At 36.5% G+C, this 19086-nt stretch overlaps 1 long non-coding RNA gene and 1 pseudogene across 1 annotated transcript in view; one reads left to right on the top strand and one right to left on the bottom strand.

The window, feature by feature from the left end:
* Positions 1 to 18494, bottom strand: part of LOC139359211 (uncharacterized) — a 126603-nt gene extending 108109 nt beyond the window's left edge. Inside the window, exons 1-2 of the long non-coding RNA XR_011615122.1 lie at positions 18413 to 18494; positions 14546 to 14704 (exon numbers count right to left, since the gene is read on the bottom strand). This is a non-coding gene — a long non-coding RNA (uncharacterized lncRNA). The remainder of the gene's footprint in view (positions 1 to 14545; positions 14705 to 18412) is intronic.
* LOC105481775 (magnesium transporter NIPA2-like) lies at positions 9609 to 10237 on the top strand (annotated as a pseudogene).
* Positions 18495 to 19086: the final 592 nt, after the last annotated feature.

Raw genomic sequence — 19086 nt, 5'->3', positions numbered from 1 at the left:
CAAAAGCAATGTATAAATTCAACACAATTCTCATAAAAATATCATCATCATTCATCACAGAACTAGAAAAAAAAATCCTAAAATTCATATGGAACCAAAAAAGAGCCCACATAGCCAAAGCAAGACTAAGCAAAAAGAACAAATCTGGAGGCATCATATTACCTGATTTCAAACTACACTATAAGGCGATAGTCACCAAAACAGCATAGAACTGCTATAAAAATAGGCACATAGACCAATGGAACAGTATAGAAAACGCAGAAATAAACCCAAATACTTACAGCCAACTGGTCTTTGACAAAGCAAACAAAAACATAAAGTGGGGAAAGGACACCCTATTAAACAAATGGTGCTGGGATAATTGGAAAGCCACAAGTAGGAGAATGAAATTGGATCCTCGTCTCTCACCTTATACAAAAATCAACTCAAGATTCATCAAAGACTTAAATCTAAGACCTAGAACTATAAAAATTATAGAAGATGGCCGGGCACAGTGGCTCACGTCTGTAATCCCAGAACTTTGGGAGGCCGAGGCAGGTGGATCACTTGAGGTCAGGAGTTCCAGATCAGCCTGACCAACATGGTGAAACCCATCTGTACTAAAAATACAAAAATTAGCCCAGCATGGTGGCTTGAGCCTGTAATCTCAGCTACTTGGGAGGCTGAGGCACAAGAATTGCTTGAGCATGAGAGGTGGAGGTTGCAGTGAGCCAAGATCACATGACTGCACTCCAGCCTGGGCAACAGAGCAAAACTCCATGTCAAAAAAAAAAAAAAAAATTCTAAAAGATAACATTCAAAAAACCTTTCTGGGCATTGGCTTAGGCAAGGATTTCATGACCAAGAACCCAAAAGCAAATAAAATAAAACGAAGACAAAGAGCTGGGACTTAATTAAACTAAAGAGCTTTTGCACAGCAAAGGGAACAGTCAGCAAAGTAAACAGACAACCCACAGAATGGGAGGAAATCTTCACAATCTTTACATCTGACAAATGACTAACATCCAGAATCTATAACTAATTCAAACAAATTAGCAAGAGAAAAACAAACAATCCCATTAAAAGTGGGCTAAGAACATGAATAGACAAGTCTCAAAAAAAGATATACAAATGGCTAACAAACATATGAAAAAATGTTCAACATCACTAATGATTAGGGAAACACAAATCACAACCACAATGCAATACTACCTTACTCCTACTAGAATGGCCATAATCAAAAAAAATAAAAATAAGTAGATGTTGGCATGAGTGTCATGAACAGGGAACACTTTTACACTGCTGGTGGGAATGTAAACCAGTACATCCACTATGGAAAACAGTGTGGGATTCCTTAAAGAACTAAAAGTGGAACTACCATTTGATCCAGCAATGCCACTACTGGGTATCTACCCAGAGTAAAATAAGTCATTATGCATAAAAGATACTTGCACATGCATGTTTATAGCATCACAATTCACAATTGCAAAAATGTGGAACCAAATGCTCACAAATCAATGAGTGGATAAAGAAACTGTGGTGTATGTGTGTGTGTGTATGTATACATACATATAAAATGCAATACTACTCAGCCACAAAAAGGAATGTATTAATGGCATTCACAGCAACCTGGATGAGATTGGAGACTATTATTCTAAGTGAAGTAACTCAGGAATGGAAAACCAAACATCATATGTTCTCACTCATAAGTGGGAGCTAAACTATGAGGATGCAAAGGCATAAGAATGACACAATGGACTTTGGTGACTCAGGGGGAAAGGGTGGGAAGGGGGTAAGGGATAAAAGACTACAAATTGAATACAGTGTATACTGCTCAGGTGACGGGTGCACCCAAATCTCACAAATCACCACTAAAGAACTTACTCGTGTAACGAAACACCACCTGTTTCCCAATAACCAATGGAAATATAAAAAAAAATTAAAAGAAAAATGGAAAAAAAAAAATAGCCAAAGGACCTGAATGGGCATTTCTATAAAGAACACATAAAAGTAGCCGATAGGTATATGAAAAGGTGTTCAACATCACTAATCACTAAGAGAACTGAAAGTTAAAATCACAGTGAGATATCACCTCACACCCATTAGGATAGCTATTATCAAAAAGACAAGAGATAAATGTCCGCAAGGGTGTGGAGAAAACGGGACCCTAGCACACTGTTGTTGGGAATGTAGATTGGTGCTGCCATTATAGTAAACAGTATAGAGGTTCCTAAAGAAATTTTAAATAGAATTACTATATGATCCAGCAATCCCTCTTCTAGGTATACATCCAAAGGAGATGAAATCACTCCCTTGTAAAGACAGCTGCACTGCCCTGTTTACTTCAGCATTATTCACAATAGCCAAGATGTGAAAACAAACTAAGAGTCTGTCAGCTTTTAAAAGAATAAGATCCTGCCATTTGCCACAACACAGATGAACCTGTAAGACATTATGCTAAGTGAAATAAGCCAAGCAAGAAACAAAAGTATTGCATGATCTCACTTATCAGTGGAAACAAACAAATAAACAAAAAGGTCAAATGTATAAAGGTAGAAAATAAAACGGTGGTAATCAGGGCTAGGAGGTTGGGGAGCAGAGATGGTGATGTAAGTCAAAGTATATGAAGTAGCAGATATGTAGGATGAACAAGTCTAACCATCTAACACACAACATGAAGACTATAGTTATTAATAATAAAATAAAATTGTATTGGATTAATAATTTTTGTTAAATAAGTAGATTTTAGCTGCTCTTGTCAAAAAAACTGTATGAGATGAGAAGTATGTTATTTTGTTTCATTATAGTGAACATTTTACTACCTATATGTATCCAATAGTATCGTGTTATAAACCTCAAATATGCATAATAAAATTTATTATTTTAAAAACTAATTTAAAGCATGTTTTAAAAACACAAAAGTTGTTTGTAACCCAGAGGGTACGTGCTTGAGGGAATGGATATCCCATTCTCCCTGATGTGATTATTATACATTGCATGCCTGTATCAAAATATCTCATGTACCTCATAAATATATACATGTACTATGTACCCACAAACATTAAATAATTTTTTTAAAAAATTTGAAGGAAAAGATTATTAAAAATACAAAAATTAGGGAGTCATTCAAAAACAATAAAGGGAGGCTCCGAGCCTGCGATGAGCTTCACACTCCCCTAACCTCTAAAACCAAGAGTCTGCACGTAGGAAGTCCCTCAGAATTTCTTGCAGCGCTTTCAAAATATATGCATGTCTAAGTCTCACCCTCAGGAGATTCTGACTCAGATTCTACCAATTTCAGTTGGTTGTGGTTCACTTAATTACACTTAAAACTGTAAGGAAAATACACCTGGATACAGATATATTTAGACATTGCTAACCGGATCATTAAGCTTGTCAAATGCTCTATAAAAGAATAGCAATCCAAAATCATGAAGAATTAAATTGCAAAAACCTGGCCTGTATGCACAGGATGCTGGTAATTCTTAAGTGATGCTTTGTTTGCATGAATGTTGAAAGGCTTTAAGTTACTGAGAAAGTATCATCATAAATATGAGCAGCAAATTTTGTACTAGCCATGATAAGAATGAGTGACTAAAAGCTAAATGGACTTTTACGGTTATTCTTAGGTTTTACTACTTTTCAAAACTTAGTGTCTATTATTAAAGTCATTCATAAAAATAAATAATTAATCTAAAATCTGATAGTATCCTTTCCTTCTCTCTCTCTCTTCTTTTTTGCCTATTACAATTGTCTCAAAAAGGAAATTACATTTTGTATATATTATGTATCCTCTGAACTATTTCATTTTCCATATTATAATTCTCGAGTTGCTTCTGACATGTGTGATATTAACAAATCCTAATTGGTTGCGTAATAGGAGCAGACAGCCTATATAGTGTTAAGCTACTTCTACACCACCTATTTTCTGTATGCAAATCAGACAGAAACAAATGTTTGGCCCCAGCTGGGCAAAACGTCCCATTTAAAATTCTTTTCCTCTTCTTTGTTCTTTGATGTTCTGCAAATGAGCTTTAGAACTCCACTCTTCACACAATTCAATTTTACAGACCCATTATCTGAGATATAATGTGGAGGTTAAATATATCAGGGCAGCCATTATGTGAAAATAATTAACGGTAATGAATAATGCACTAATTCCACTGATGAGAGATGGTTATATGTGTAATGAAGTGTTGGGGCAGCCCTGACAAATGAAATTAAAATATTTAAACACTGTTTTATGATATTACTTTGCTCATATAATTTCCTTTACCTACAATGAGCCACTTGGATTATCGTCATTATCTTGACAGCTCTGAAGGATGAAATAGTGCGGGTTAATGTGACAGCGATTAGTCAGAGGAAAAATCCATCACCCAGGGCAGAACAGGCTGAAGCAGAAAAGGCCTCTACCCTGTCCTGTTTCCAGCTCCAGAAGAATGATACTATCAACATCACTTCAATATTAAATGGATAGAATTATCTTGTCACTCAGTAACAGCCTCTGAAGAACTACCTATTTGTACCTGCAAAAGAAAGGTCAGCCTTTCTTAATCACCCCATAAAAATGTGTTGATGGATTCTTTATATCAATAATAGTGACAGGAACAGAGACAGAAAAGAGATGTGACAATTTAAAAGCAAGAAGTTTTTCCCTCAAGTCTTTGCAGCCCTTTCTCCCCACAATTTCTGTTCAAATTGAATCTCAGGGTCCACTCTATTGAGAAGGACACTGTTGGCTGCTTACTGTCTTTACTCTGAAATTACTACATCAGACTCCTAATTTGTAAGCAGATTCTACTTTTACTGAACTTTATTCCAGGAATATTATTTGGAACAATCACTCCTAAGCCTATGTATAACTGCCTTTCCAGATGCAGCAAGTTTGAATTTTAAAAAACCTGGGAATGTGATAATCTATCTGTTCTTCATTAAAACTGATATGAAGTTCACGTTAAAGAATACAGCAGGAGAGGAAGTTATTGGCAACATGAGTGAGAACCACTGCATCACCAATGTCCATTCATATTGTTATAGTTTTAGCTTATAAACTGACAACAGGGCTATTATTTCCAAAAATCTTTTAACTATATAAAATGTTTTTTTAAACCCTTAAAAATTATAGTTTTTACTTTTTTGGGGCTTCAAAACAATTATGAATACATGGAGAAATTGCAGCCATTAGAACAGATTTCTAGAGAATTTTGATCCAGTGTTCTTTCTGCTTTTGATTACACGATGACTTTCTTTGATTCTGCTCACACGGGAGAAAAAAAGAAAAACCAACAAGTTCATTTAAACAATATGACTCAAGTTCTATCCACTTTTCCTTAACTAGTTTCAATATGTTGGAAAACTTCCTACTCAAAAATGCATCATCATTTAGAGTGTGAATAGTAGCATGTTTCATTTGCTAGTATCTAAAGTGGAGTTCAAAGGTTGATCTCCTTTATGTCAAACCAAGTCCATTTTCTGAATAACAAGAGCAGCAGCTTTGCTGTCAAACCTTTCCTGACATGTCCCTACTAACACCGGGACACAACAGCACAGCAAGGAAAAAGTCATATATTCACAACACTTTTCCAAATGTAAAATACATCGCTCAGTATCTCCTTTACTGTATAAACATAGTACAACACCACTAGAATAAACAAATACCAATACAGTCTCATTTAGGGACTGAAATACAATTATCATCTGGGCAGACAATCAAAATTTTTGGAGAACCAAACGCACAACATAAAAAAGCCTTGTTAACACTGATACTGAGGGAATAAGATGATACCTTGTAAAAGCTAAGATTAACTATGCAACATCAGCATATTTATAATTTAACCTGCAGTTAAATCAAAATAGCAAGGCACTTTATGTAAGAGGTGGTGTTGTAGCTACTTGATAGATTTATGTATATATCAAATCTAATTTGCAACATCATTTTTGATTGTAATTCATTACCAACTCCTATTTCTACCTCAGCTATCCTTAAGGAAAAGCCAAAAAGGGAGAGAAATGTACATGACTCAAAAACAATCTATGTTTGCAAACTTGAAAAGTGTATGACATCACATTTAATGTCTCTCTACCCCAATAATAATATTTCCCAATAGGAAACAATTATTCAAAATAACGCATATTTCTTTCCTGCACTTCTTGCATTTGGTTTGAAAAAAAATACAATTTACTTCAATTATCTGACAATGAAGTGCCTGGGCAATAAATCTAACATTAAAAAATCATTTCCAGCAAATTACTCCAATAAAATCAATGAAGGTCAGGCTCAGCTGTAGCAACAAATAAATGACATGCTATTGACAGACTAGATGGACTTAATTGTCATTTATGAAGGTTAAGGGGATAAAACAATCTAATAGAAAGCAGATGTTTACTAAACAAAAAAAAAAAATGGAAGCAGGTGAAATAGATCGAGAAAGGTGAGTTAGGTATGAATAGCCTCAATATTCTCCCGGCCTAGTCCCAGAGCAAAAATACAAGTTATTCTAATTCTCAGCAGCATGTGTGTTTGACTAGTTCAATATTTATCTGCTTCAGGCTGCTTTGTGTTCTTTTATATATTGAAGTCATGAAACAGATTTTCTGCTAATACAAAATGAAGAATTGATAAAATTGAGCAATGGTAGCCAGGTTAAAAGCAGTTTGACCCATTTCAAATTTCCAGTAGCTGCATCTGTAAAAACAGCAAACCCTAAGAGAAGAAATTTTCCATCTCTCTAATATGGAAATAACTAGCTAATTGTGGCAATATTCTATCAGGTACGAATCTAGATTCTAAATGTTAATATCAAGTTTAAAATGCACATTTTAATGTAAGCACTAAGAAGTAAATCTAGAAGGATCTTCCTGGCTGATCATTTTCCTCTCGTAATACATTTTAGCAAGGTTTACAATGACGTGGGTCAAGCTGCTTTGTCTATACAGATTTCTTAGTACACTTTGAAACTTGCTTTCCCTGGGAATATCTAGCCAGGGTCTTTCCTCTTTCCTCAGAATGAGCTCTGAGCTGTTGCTTTAATCAAAAAGAAAAGAATAGAAAAGGAAAGGAAAAGAAAAGAGAAAAGAAAAGAAAGAAGGAAGGGGAAGGAAGGAAGGGAGGGAAAGAGGGAGGGAGGAAGGAGAGGATCATGTTGAAAAGTTCCAGCTATCCTGGAAACCATACCTTCAAAGAATCTTTAAAAGTAAAAACAAAAAGGATCATAGATCATTGAATCCCACCACTTCAACTTACAGAAGAGGGAAGAGAAGCAGAGAAAGAGAATCTTCTCCTTGGGGTCTTCAGATGTGTCTAGGTCAGAACTGACCCCAGGTCACTAACTCCCAGGTCAAGGACCTTACCAAACTGTAGATCTCTTGACCTAAAGTGTTAAAAAGGCAGAGGAAGTATTGTATGCTTCCTACAGACCACTGTTTTGTCAAAATAAATAATCTACTGTTCTCAGGTGAGCCTACAATTACACGTTGAATTGATTAAAGGAGCAAGGACCAAATTATTCAAATGAAGAACTTTCCCTCTTCCCCTCAGAGCATATGAGCAACTCCAAAAGCATCTGGTCCTACTTCTCACATAGATAGTCCAGACACTCCCAAGTCTTCAGAAAAAATAAAGAAAAAGAAAGGAGGGAGAGAGAGAGAAGAGAGAAAAGAAAAGAAGTCTTTAAATTTGACCTAGTAGCCTAAAATTCTTTGAAGAAAATAAATAAGCAAATAAAAACCTTTCTACAACAAAATAAAATAAATGTAAATTCTACTTGTGTTTGGTAGTATCTAAAAATTATTTTTGTCCTAGAAAAAGATTTGATTAGGGCATTTCTTAGAGAAAAATAAAATTTTTGAATGCATCAAAAAAACAAAAACAGAAAAAAATGACATAGTAACATAATTGAGACAATATGAACTCAGTATTTCATTTTTTTCTTTTAATGACTGTCCTCAATGTTGGTAAACTAAAATCACTAAGCATTCTCTCAATCGTTAATAAAAAGAATACTTGCTCAAAAGTCAAGCATTAGTTCCCAATTCACATTCTTTATTATTAGACTTTATTTTGAGTACTATTTCATTTATGAATACAAGGTTAAAACAAAACCACCAAAAACAGTTTTATGCATTAAAGGCATAATTGATAAGAGTCAGCGGGGACTAACTATTCAATATTAGAGTTGGGGACTGCTCAGGCAAATTTCTGGTTAAGCTAACAGCTTATCAAGAGAACTTCACCCATGAATATGCCTAAGGAGTGTTTTCCTGGAGAAAACCAAAGTGAGAAAGGGAATTTGTTTTTAAATTGAGAGTTATATTATAAATGTTTAATACTAATACCCCAAAAGTAATACATCTTCCTCAAATGTGGAAGACGTAAGTTCTGGAAGCTAAGGCTTAAGGGAATTGAGGATAATTTCTGACTCTCGGTAGCCCTGTTAGTTCCATCCAAGTTGAAAGAAACTTTTTTCCTGATTTTTTTTTTCATGTGGACTTTATAAAGATGTGTAAGTCCAGGTTTAGCACCCTCAGCATATAGGCGCTAAAGAAATACAGAAAGGCTTGAACAAGATCCAAGAATAATCACAAATGGTTTAAGCTTCTCCCACTTTATTCCACCGACTGGCAATCCACTTGCAGGCACACCCACCATGAGAGTCAGGTGTCTGAATTGAGACTATCTGCCATTCAACCATAAGGTCAATACAAAAGATTTTCAAAACTTTCACCTGAGCACTGATTTCTCTCCCAATATCCCATTACCTTTTTGATTTCTACCACGATGACTTCAAAATCAACCTATTGGAGACAGAAATCACCTTCCACAGAACAAATGTCTTCCAGAAAATTTCCTATTTCTCCTAATGGCACGATCATCCTCACTTCAACTTCTCCAGCCTTTTCTCTTCCCCCAAGCAATCACCTACCAACTCCTATTAAATGTCACACGAGCACTAGCCCATTTCCTATCATTTTAATTTTTATCACACCAATGTGCTTCAGCCCACGTTACTTCGTAAAAACATAATATACCAAGATAGGCCTCCAATCTTTTCTCCTTCCACACAGTCTATCCTGCACATGCCTCCAAGATTTGAACTTGACTATAGATTACAAACTTTATTCCAGACCCTCATGTTTGACTCTCATTTTTCTCAGCTGACCAAAAGTGTTTTCCTCCCAGTTTTCTCCACAGGACCCCTTTTCCCTCATCATACACCTTTTCCCTCACCATATCCTTGCTTAGTGCTTTGCCCTGAATAATGGAGACTCCTGCACTGTGCACCCCCACAAGTGCTGAACTGCCCCCTCTCCATCACTGCCCATCCAAATCTTACCCATTTCTCAAGTCCAGCTGAATGGACTCCCCTCCTGCAGCTTTTTCCTCTCTCTTCCCAGAAATGATTATCTTTGCATTCATGTAACATTGACATAATGTCTACCATGTGAATGATACCACTTTTGGTGCCAAGTGAAGATGAAAAGGAAAGAGTTGGAAAAGCCTCTTAAAATTACAGAGGTATACAAGTTAGGTTCTTAAATATCTTTCTGGTATTAGGTAGGAAGTGAGAAGCACCATAAGAGCTCTGAGAGTCACGGAGGCTTAAGGGTAGTTGGGTGCTGACGAGTTGATGGGTGCAGCACAGCAACATGGCACAAGTATACATATGTAACAAACCTGCACGTTATGCACATGTACCCTAGAACTTAAAGTATAATAATTAAAAAAAAAAAAAAAAGAAAGCTCTAAAGCCACTAAGGTGGAGGCGACATTTGCATTTGAAAATGAGAGATAGGCAAGGAGCTTTTTGCTGGAAAGCCTGTGCTGCGGCATCCCCTGGCCTGGGTTCTGCTGCTGAGCATCATCGTCTGTGTGAGCACACAGCTTAATCACCTAAATAGGGCCCTGGATGTATTCAACACTTCCATTGTGACTCCAATGTATTATGCAATCTTTACAACATCGGTTTGAACTTGTTCAGCTATCCTTTCTAAGGAGTGGCAAGTTATGCCTGTTGATGATGCTATTGGTACTTTGAGTGGCTTCTTCACAATCATTGTGGGGATATTCTTGTTGCATGCCTTTAAAGACATTGGCTTTAGTCTAGTAAGTCTGCCTGTGTCCTTTTGAAAAGACAAGAAAGCAATGAAGGCAATCTCTCTAATATGTATGAAATTCTTAAGAAGCTTAACCTGTGGAATCAAAAAACAAACCGGTGAAAATATCTCCCAAGGAAATGGAAATCTGACAGCTTTTTAAGAAATAGGTAATTAAAAGACGAATCTGTGGGGAAAAAAGAACACGAGGGATAGGAAGGTTTTGGACAGGTGGAGATGGAGAGAAAAGGCATTTTCTGTATAGAAAATTGGACACAAGAGCGCTCTAGTGAATAGCAAAGTATATCAAAGGGAAATGGCTTTCCTATAAATTCTCTAATATTAGTTTTAATGGCAAAAACAGTAATTAATTTTGTACCAACCTGATATTTTCCTTTACTTGTGGAGTGTACCATAGTTATGGCCATAATAAGAATGACATATGGGCATATTATATTTTACATAATGTCCTTACTCTGCAAAAGTATTATTATCCTCACTTTATAGATGAGAAGGCAAAATGACTTAGCTAAGACAATATACTCTACTAAGTTGTAGAGGTGGCATTTGAACCTGAGCCTGTCTGATTCAAAACTGCTGTACTCTTTTCATCATGCCATGGATCGCCCATTATTGGTCACACAAAGATGAATAAAATACAGTCCTCATATTTAAAAAAGTATTTGTTCCAGTGGAGGACCAATGCTTAGTACTTATTATTTGCAGCCTAATATTCTAACAATGCAACTAGGACAGCCTTATTTCCATCATCTTAATTTAAGTTCTCATCCTATCTGCTTGCTAGAAGTCTGATTCTTCATCCTACCCTCAGAGACAGCTTTCTAAAACACAAATCAAAATATATCTCTTCCCTGTACAAATGCCTTCAGGGACTCTCCACCTGCAACAGAAAGCCCAAATCTCACAGCCTCATCTACAAGTTGATTGACATTTTAGGAGCCTGGGGTAAGCTTCCTTTTTCCAGTGTCACCTCCTCCACAGGCAACCAACATCTCAGCCAGAATAAGCAACTTCTAACTCCCCTTTTGTGTCTCCACTATTGTTCCATCTTCCTTTATGCCCCTTCTCTGTCTTGTCCCCCTTAAAACTCATCATCACTCACAGTAAAGTTTAACTATCATTTCCTCTTAGAAGTGTCTCTGCCCCTGCTCATATGTTAATCAGCATATATGACTCTGAAGCATAATTATTTGTGAATTTTTATCTCCACACTGGACCATAGAATCCTTTGGATGTACAGCCACAACCAAATTTCAGACTCATAATTGGACCTCAAAAAATGTTTGTTAAATGAATTAGCAGTAAAAATAAATGCTACATTAATCAATGGATAGTAACACTGAGTAGGGAGAAGTTTAATTGCATAAATAAAATAGTGCTGTTATATGCCATTGCGTAGTAGCAGGGAATGCTACTGTTATATGTGTAACATATAACATACATCTCCATACACCTTTTCCCTTACCATGTCCTTGCTCAGTGCTTTGCCCTGAATAATGGAGACTCCTGCACTGTGCACCCCCACAAGTGCTGAATTGCCCATTCTCCATCACTGCCCATCCAAATCTTACCCATTTCTCAAGGCCAGCTGAATGGACTTCCCTCAGCTGTTATATGCCATTGCATAGTAGCAGGCAACTAGAAATGTAGCATAGGCAAATACAATAGGACTTAAAATAAGTCTTAAGACTTCTGTTAAAATTTAATATGTCATTCCCCAGTAAATCACCTGCAATACAGATAATTCTCTAAACTATAGCCTTTTCACTTAGTACTATGTGAGAATGATAAGATGATGGAACATACACTACATAGTCACGATTCCATTCATCTTACTACAAAGTAAAACCACATCCTTTAATGATAATTACAATTCACCTACGATGTATATACACGGAACATGAAGCACATATGGTGGGCTCTGATGACAGTTTCCTATTCATTCTCACAAGGAATAGTTGATGACCCTTAGTGTTAGTTCTGTATAGATGCTCTTCTGTGGGTACTAAACTGCTTCTTGCACTTCACACTGACTTACACTGGGATATCTACTTTTGGCCTCTTCATTTCTAACTATAGAAATTCCCTAGTCTTTGCTAATGCATTTGTTCAAATCAATGTCATTAAGTACTTAGCCTATATCAATCAGATACCAAGAAAGGATTTCTTCTCTTCAATAAGTTTTGATTTTCTCCCATGTGCTTTGCAAAATGCTGGCACCTGCCTTACTAGGTCTAAAGAACAGCCCTACGGTGCCAGAGCTATCTGGTCATCTGTCTAAACCCACGTTCATTGACTGAGCATGCAGCGCAGCCTGCATCCTCCTAGTTACCAGCAGCATTCTTTCTTACAGAACAGGAAAAATTTTAACACCTTTTTTGATGGAAAGAGTAATTTCCTGCTTACGATCTGAGCTGAAATCCTTGGCATTGGACCTCTGATGAGGGGTCCTTGGTAAAAGCAGTAGCTGGTAGATAGCTTTTTTTTTTTTTTTTTTTTTTGAAACGAAGTCTCGATCTGTCACCCAGGCTGGAGTGCAATGGCATGATCTCGGCTCACTGCAATCTCACCTCCTGGGTTCAGGTGATTCTCCTGCCTCCTGACTCAGCCTCCCGGATAGTTGGGATTACAGGCACCTACCACCATGCCCTGTTAATTTTTGTATTTTTAGTAGAGACGGGGTTTTGCCATGTTGGTCAGGCTGGTCTTCAACTCCTGACCTCACATGATCTGCCCACCTCAGCCTCCCAAAGTGCTGATGTTACAGAGGTGAGCCACTGTGCCCAGCCAGATAGCTTTTATCATGAAGCCATTTCATGCCTAATATTGGTAGGTGATCCAATCACAACTTAAAAAGAAAGATCTAATGATCAACTTTACGAACCATCAAATATAAGCACACCTGCAAAACTGTACTCTTTTCATACCTGATTGTTGAATGGTACAGGGTGGAACAACTTTGAGGTAAACACTGCCTTCAAATTTCAGGCTTCTTTTAATATGCAAGATGCAGAAAATGTGACTACATTTTTCAAGGATGATGTTGTAACCTGTGGCTTAAGGAATACTTTTGGATTGATGGAGAAACAGTTTTCGTTAAGGTGAATGTAATTATGGTAACTTGCCGGGAGAGGGGAAGACCGAGTCACTACTTGATAACTGTCATATATAACCTACAGGGGATTTTCACTGAACGTGTGGCATGGGGTGACACAACTAAGCCAAGACATAACGCTGAGTGTCATTCAAGCCATGGATTTTTAAAAATATTACCATTTATATAGGCATAGAGAACACACTAGCAATAAGTACAGTGTCATTATACAAAGATCATTCCAGTTCCCACTGTTTTCAGATCTAGTCTTCTTCCACAAACCTCACCTGCTGGGTGGCACATTAAGTCAACTGCAAAAGATGGCTGTCAGACAAACACAATTGCTCATCTATCTAATCAGGTTTCTTCAAGAGAGGGATTTGGTCCACATAGATTTAAATGAACAGGCTTACTGCCTCAAAGGCAAACTGGTATTGACTGCATTCTCCCTACACCTCAATTTCCAATTGATTGGAAATTGTGTCTCTGGAGTAGGGTGTATTTTAACAATTAGTTTTACTTAAAATATTTAAAAATAGTAGGGGAAAAAAGAATCACACATCCTCTAAAGTAAAAAATAGATAAATAAATAGTAGAGGATATCCAGAATAAATTCACCTTCAACTGAGATTTTAAAAACCAAAATTTAGCCAGGCGTGATGGCTCACACCTGTAATCCTAGCACTTTGGGAGGCCGAGGAGGGTGGATCACCTGAGGTCAGGAGTTCGAGACTAGCCTGGCCAACATGGTGAAACCCCATCTTTCCTAAAAATACAAAAAATTAGCTGGGTGTAATGGTGGGCGCCTGTAATCCCAGCTATTCAGGAGGTTGAGGCAGGAGAATCGCTTGAACCCAGGAGGCAGAGGTTGCAGGGAGCCAAGATCGCACCACTGCACTCCAGCCTGAGCAACAAGAGCCAAACTCCATCTCAATAAATAAATAATAAAAAAGATAAAAAATAAATAGAAAATAAAAATTTAGTTTATTCTTATCCAAATTATTTCATTCCAGGTCCTCAATGCATTCTGGAAGTTCTTGATATGATTATGGTATTTGATAAAAAGACTATCATACGATGATAGCATCTTTCACTCTACCCAGTGCCAGGTGAATAGGGGAGTCAAACTGCTCATCAAATGTTTTCCACTGCCTACACCAATTCACAAACAAGTAAGAAGGTGAACTTAAATGAAAAGAATCATGATGCATTCAAAAGGCCAGACAGAGCGCACATAAACTTCTTCAGCAATGAAATTAAGATTTCCCACATACAGTTTGTTTTAGGATGCACTTAGCTGCAAATATCAGAAAGCCCAACTGATAGAAGCTAAAATAAAGGAAAGCATTTGATTACCTCACATAACAAGAAGTCTGGAGGTGAGTGGTTCCAGAACTGGCTCAAGAGCTCAATGAAGTCAGGAAGCTGGGCCCGCATCCATGCTATGGGGCTTGCACTTGCAGGAAAAGGAGAGCGGCTTCACCTCCAAGAGTCTCACACTCAGAGAGCAGTGATCTGAGCGGGACAAAAGCCTGGAATTATTATATTGCTACACAAACAAAATTGGAATTCTGTTAGCAAGAAAGAAGAGGGAATGGCTCTTATAAAGTAGGACTCACAGGGGCTAGGGATACTCTGCACTCTAAGTGTTCTCACAAACATACATTTGAAATCAATAAATTCCTCATGTCTGACACTACAACCCCTTAACCCACGTGGCTCTTTGAAAAACCTCAATAGAATTTTCCCATCCATCAACCTAGTTCCTTCTGTGTATTTCCAGGAATTTATCTCTTTCCTTTAGATTTTCTAGCTTGTGTGCATAGAGATGTTCATAGTAGTCTCCGAGAATCATTTGTATTTCCATGGGGTTCACTGTGATGTCACCGTTGTTATTTCTGATTGTGCTTATTTGGATCTTCTCTCTTTTTCTTCGTTAATCTAGCTAGCGGTTTATCTATCTTGTTTATCCTTTAAAATAACAAACTTTTCATTTCATTTATTTTTTGTATTTTTTTTTTGAGGTCTCAGTTTCATTTAGTTCTGCTCTGATTTTAGTTATTTATTTTCTTATGCTAGCTTTGGCTTTAGTTTGTTCTTATTTTTCTAGTTCCTCTACATGTGAGATTAAGTTGTTGATTTAGACCTTTCTATCTCCTTCTGCCTAAAGAAAAGATAAACTTTCCATGTAAAGTTTTTCCACATCAAAAATAGTAATGCAAGGAACTAGTAGCAAGTTCAAAATAAATGACAGGATGGCTTGATCACAGGGGAGGCTGTAAACTGATAGTTCACTGAAGGAATGACATTGCTTTTCTAAGATTGTAGAGTTAGTTGGAAGCAAAACTGGTAGCAGAACCAAAATAGCTAGAATTACTGCTCTATACTCACCTCTCTGTTCAATCATCAGTTCACACATCTCTACTCACACTCCATCATCAATTCAAACATTAACAATTAAATGTTAATATTTTCACCGTTTAAAAACTGGTAAATATACAGATAGATAGATAGATGGATATATGATGGATAGATGATAGATAGATAGATAGATAGATAGATAGATAGATAGATAGACAGACAGACAGACAGACAGACAGACAGACAGACAGATATCTCCCCACTGGTAATTCTACATTCATTTTTTCCTGGAGTTGTAAACTGTCAGGCAACATTTGTTTACTGCAGACATTTTCAACAAGAAAAATATTAAAAACTTATAATGTTATGTTTTAATGGTCAGAAAATTACTTTTAAAAATTATAGCTGTATTTTTGACATCTGAAAACATATGAAGGCCTGAGTTTCCAGGACATCCTGAACCAAAATAGATTTGTATTTAAAAGTGCAAGTCAAGATTCCAGGGAAAAAAAAGTAATCAAGTAGAAATACTCAATAAGATGACAGTATTGCTAAAAGGAACTAAAACAACAAATTGATATTACTTTGAACAAGCCATAGAAAAGGCCAGTAATTGATTCTATTCTAACCAATAATATGTCAGAGATATTTCACTTTTAAAATTCTTACTTTGGGAGCTAAGAAAACAAAGCCCTCTAAAAAAACAAATCTCGTCTTTATGTTAGTTTTTTTTTTTTTTAATCATTATCACTCAGAGCTCAAAACTCATTCCTCTGAGGCAGTTTTAGGATTATAAAAGTTAAGCTATGGCATGGATTAAAATTATGGATTTTGATTTCAAAGAGAATTGAATTTGAATGCCTATTCTACCATTTATTTGTTAATACCAGTTACTAAGTATTCTGAGCCACTTTAAAAAAAATAAAAAACATGAAAAATGGCAATGAATAAAATAGTTAATTTGTTGGAATGTTAAAGAATTTAATTTGAAAGTATATATAAATCACTTGGAACATGGTAGGCACTCAGAAAAGAGTAGCCATTCATCATAATAAGAGAAGATAGTGCAAATTTGTAAAAGGAGAGTTTCACAACTTCCTGCAATTGCAAACAGATGTCTGTAAGAGCAGGGACCCCTTAAACAGAAAATGCACTTTGGGTGAAACAGACTTCAGTATATTTTCAACTCTTCCCACATGAGGTAGACTGGATTATCATTCAGAAATTTTCTCTTCCTCCACCTTACTTTCAGAGGAGGGTCATATTTCCCATTTCATTGGCATTGGACCTGACCATGTGACTTGTTTCAGTCAATGGGATGTCGGCAAACATGAGGCAAACAGAGTCTCTTAACAGTCCAGCAATTAGCTTGCTCTCCTAGCCTCTGCCATTGACCTTAAAAGAAATGTATGGACTAGCCAATTCGTCACTGAAGCTCCAAGAAAGACACTTAATGTTCATACAAGCTGCCTTCAGTGAGCCCAGCCAAAATTTTTTTTAATCCTCAACACACAGATACACAAGTGTGCCCAGCTGAACATAGTCTAGATTAGCAAAATCACACTAATATAAAAATAAATATCACTTTATACTACTGAGTTGTGGGGACAGTTTCTTAAGCAGCAATTCTCTGGCAATAACTCGCGTATGTACCACATTTTTGCTATTGTACTTGGAGAATTGCTGTGGGTATATTCATCCATTCATGCAATGGTATTTATTTAAGACAGATTTCTCGAAGTTACCATGTGCTAGAACTGTACCACCTATGCAATTAGAGTGGTAAACAAATGGGCACAACCTGAGTCTAGGCATGTATTTAGCATCACTGGCTTCAGCTGGAAAACAGATTCTTCCAATGGTTCCTGTCGGCAAATACTACTGAGGATTTCAGATAGCAATTTTAAAATGAGAAAACAAATATAAAATTATAACGTATTTATTTCTTCCTTCTTGCGTAGAAAGTAACATAACAGCAAATTTCTCCCAATTAGTTCCTTTGTACCCCTCGAAAACGGTAAATATTTTTTGCCTCTCAAGTGAACTTGAGGAGGATAGTTGTTCTCAGTGAAGAAAAGCAAACAACTTTAGCAAATATTCAAAGCAAGGTGAATTGATTTCTTTAATGGAATCAGAACTAGACTTTTTTATGAATATGTTTAATAACTTATTCTTGTATATTCTTAATATGTTTAATAAGCTTATTACATATATATAATATAATATTTTAATATTTTCCATAAACTTTTTTCCTTTAAATAATAGTTTAGCCTCAATGCTAACCTTACATCAGATTGGGTTAGTAGGCACACCCTCCAGTTACAACTTATAGATGCGATAAAATTCCAGACACTAGATTAATGATATTAAAAATTATGTTTAAATATGTAGCCAAGGTGAAAAGGAAGGTAAGACCTCTAGAAGCAGGAGTGAAGAGGGAACTTAAAGCCAGGGTAGCGGTTTCATTCAAAATGCTGGATGCATTTTAAAGCCAGGTATGATCATAAGAATTGTAGGATTGCAGTTTTAATGACAATGCAAAGACAAGAAATGTTATCGTGGGAGAAGAAGTGGGATGAAGATCATTTAATAAAGCCAATATCCTTAAAAGCTCACCTAGTCACTGAAAAGAAATTTTTTAAAATTCTAACTATTGGCTTGTAGATGTAGTTAAGACTGCTATACGTCCCTGTTTCTGGTGAATTCTTGAATTTTTTTTTTTTAAGGGGGCCAGGCACAGTGGCTCGTGCCTGTGATCAGGACTTTGGGAGACCAAGTTGGGTGGATCATGAGGTCAATAGATCGAGACCATCCTGGCAAACATGGTGAAACCCTGTCTCTACTAAAAATACAAAAAATTACCTGGATGTGGTGGAAGGTGCCTGTAGTCCCAGCCACTGAGGAGGCTGAGGCAGGAGAATCACTTGAACCTGGGAGGCAGAGGTTGCAGTGAGCTGAGATTGTGCTACTGCACTCCAGTCTGGTGACAGAGTGAGACTTTGTCTCAAAAAAAAAAAAAAAAAAAAAAAGAATCTTTTTCTCCACAACCTCACCAGCATCTGTTATTTTTTGACTTTCTAATAATAGCCATTCTGACTGGTGTTAGATGGTATCTCACTGTGGTTTTGATTTGCATTTCTCTAATGATCATTTATGTTGAGTTTTTATTTTCTCATGTATGCCTTTTTTGAAAAGTGTCTGTTCATGTCCTTAGCCCATTTGTTTTGTGCAGTTGTTTGGTTTTTTTCTTGTCATTTTAATGTCTTTATAGATGCTGAATATTAGACCTTTGTCGGATACATAATTCGCAAAAATTTTCTCTCATTCTTTAGGTTGTCTGTTTACTCTGTTGATAGTTTCTTTTTCTGTGCAGAAGTTCTTTAGTTTAATTACCAATGAAGTTATGATAAGAAAAACAAAAACAGTAAACTGTATTTGAAGACAAATTGCATATGTGTGTGTTTGTCTTATAACCCTCTCACCTAATTTCTGCTAACCATAGGACATAATTTATATTGATACTTATCATTCATTTT

Source organism: Macaca nemestrina, chromosome 16 (genome assembly GCF_043159975.1).
Source record: "Macaca nemestrina isolate mMacNem1 chromosome 16, mMacNem.hap1, whole genome shotgun sequence".
NCBI classification, from domain to species: Eukaryota; Metazoa; Chordata; class Mammalia; order Primates; family Cercopithecidae; genus Macaca; species Macaca nemestrina.
Note: the sequence above shows the minus strand (reverse complement) of the source record. Positions and strands in the feature narration are given on the sequence as shown.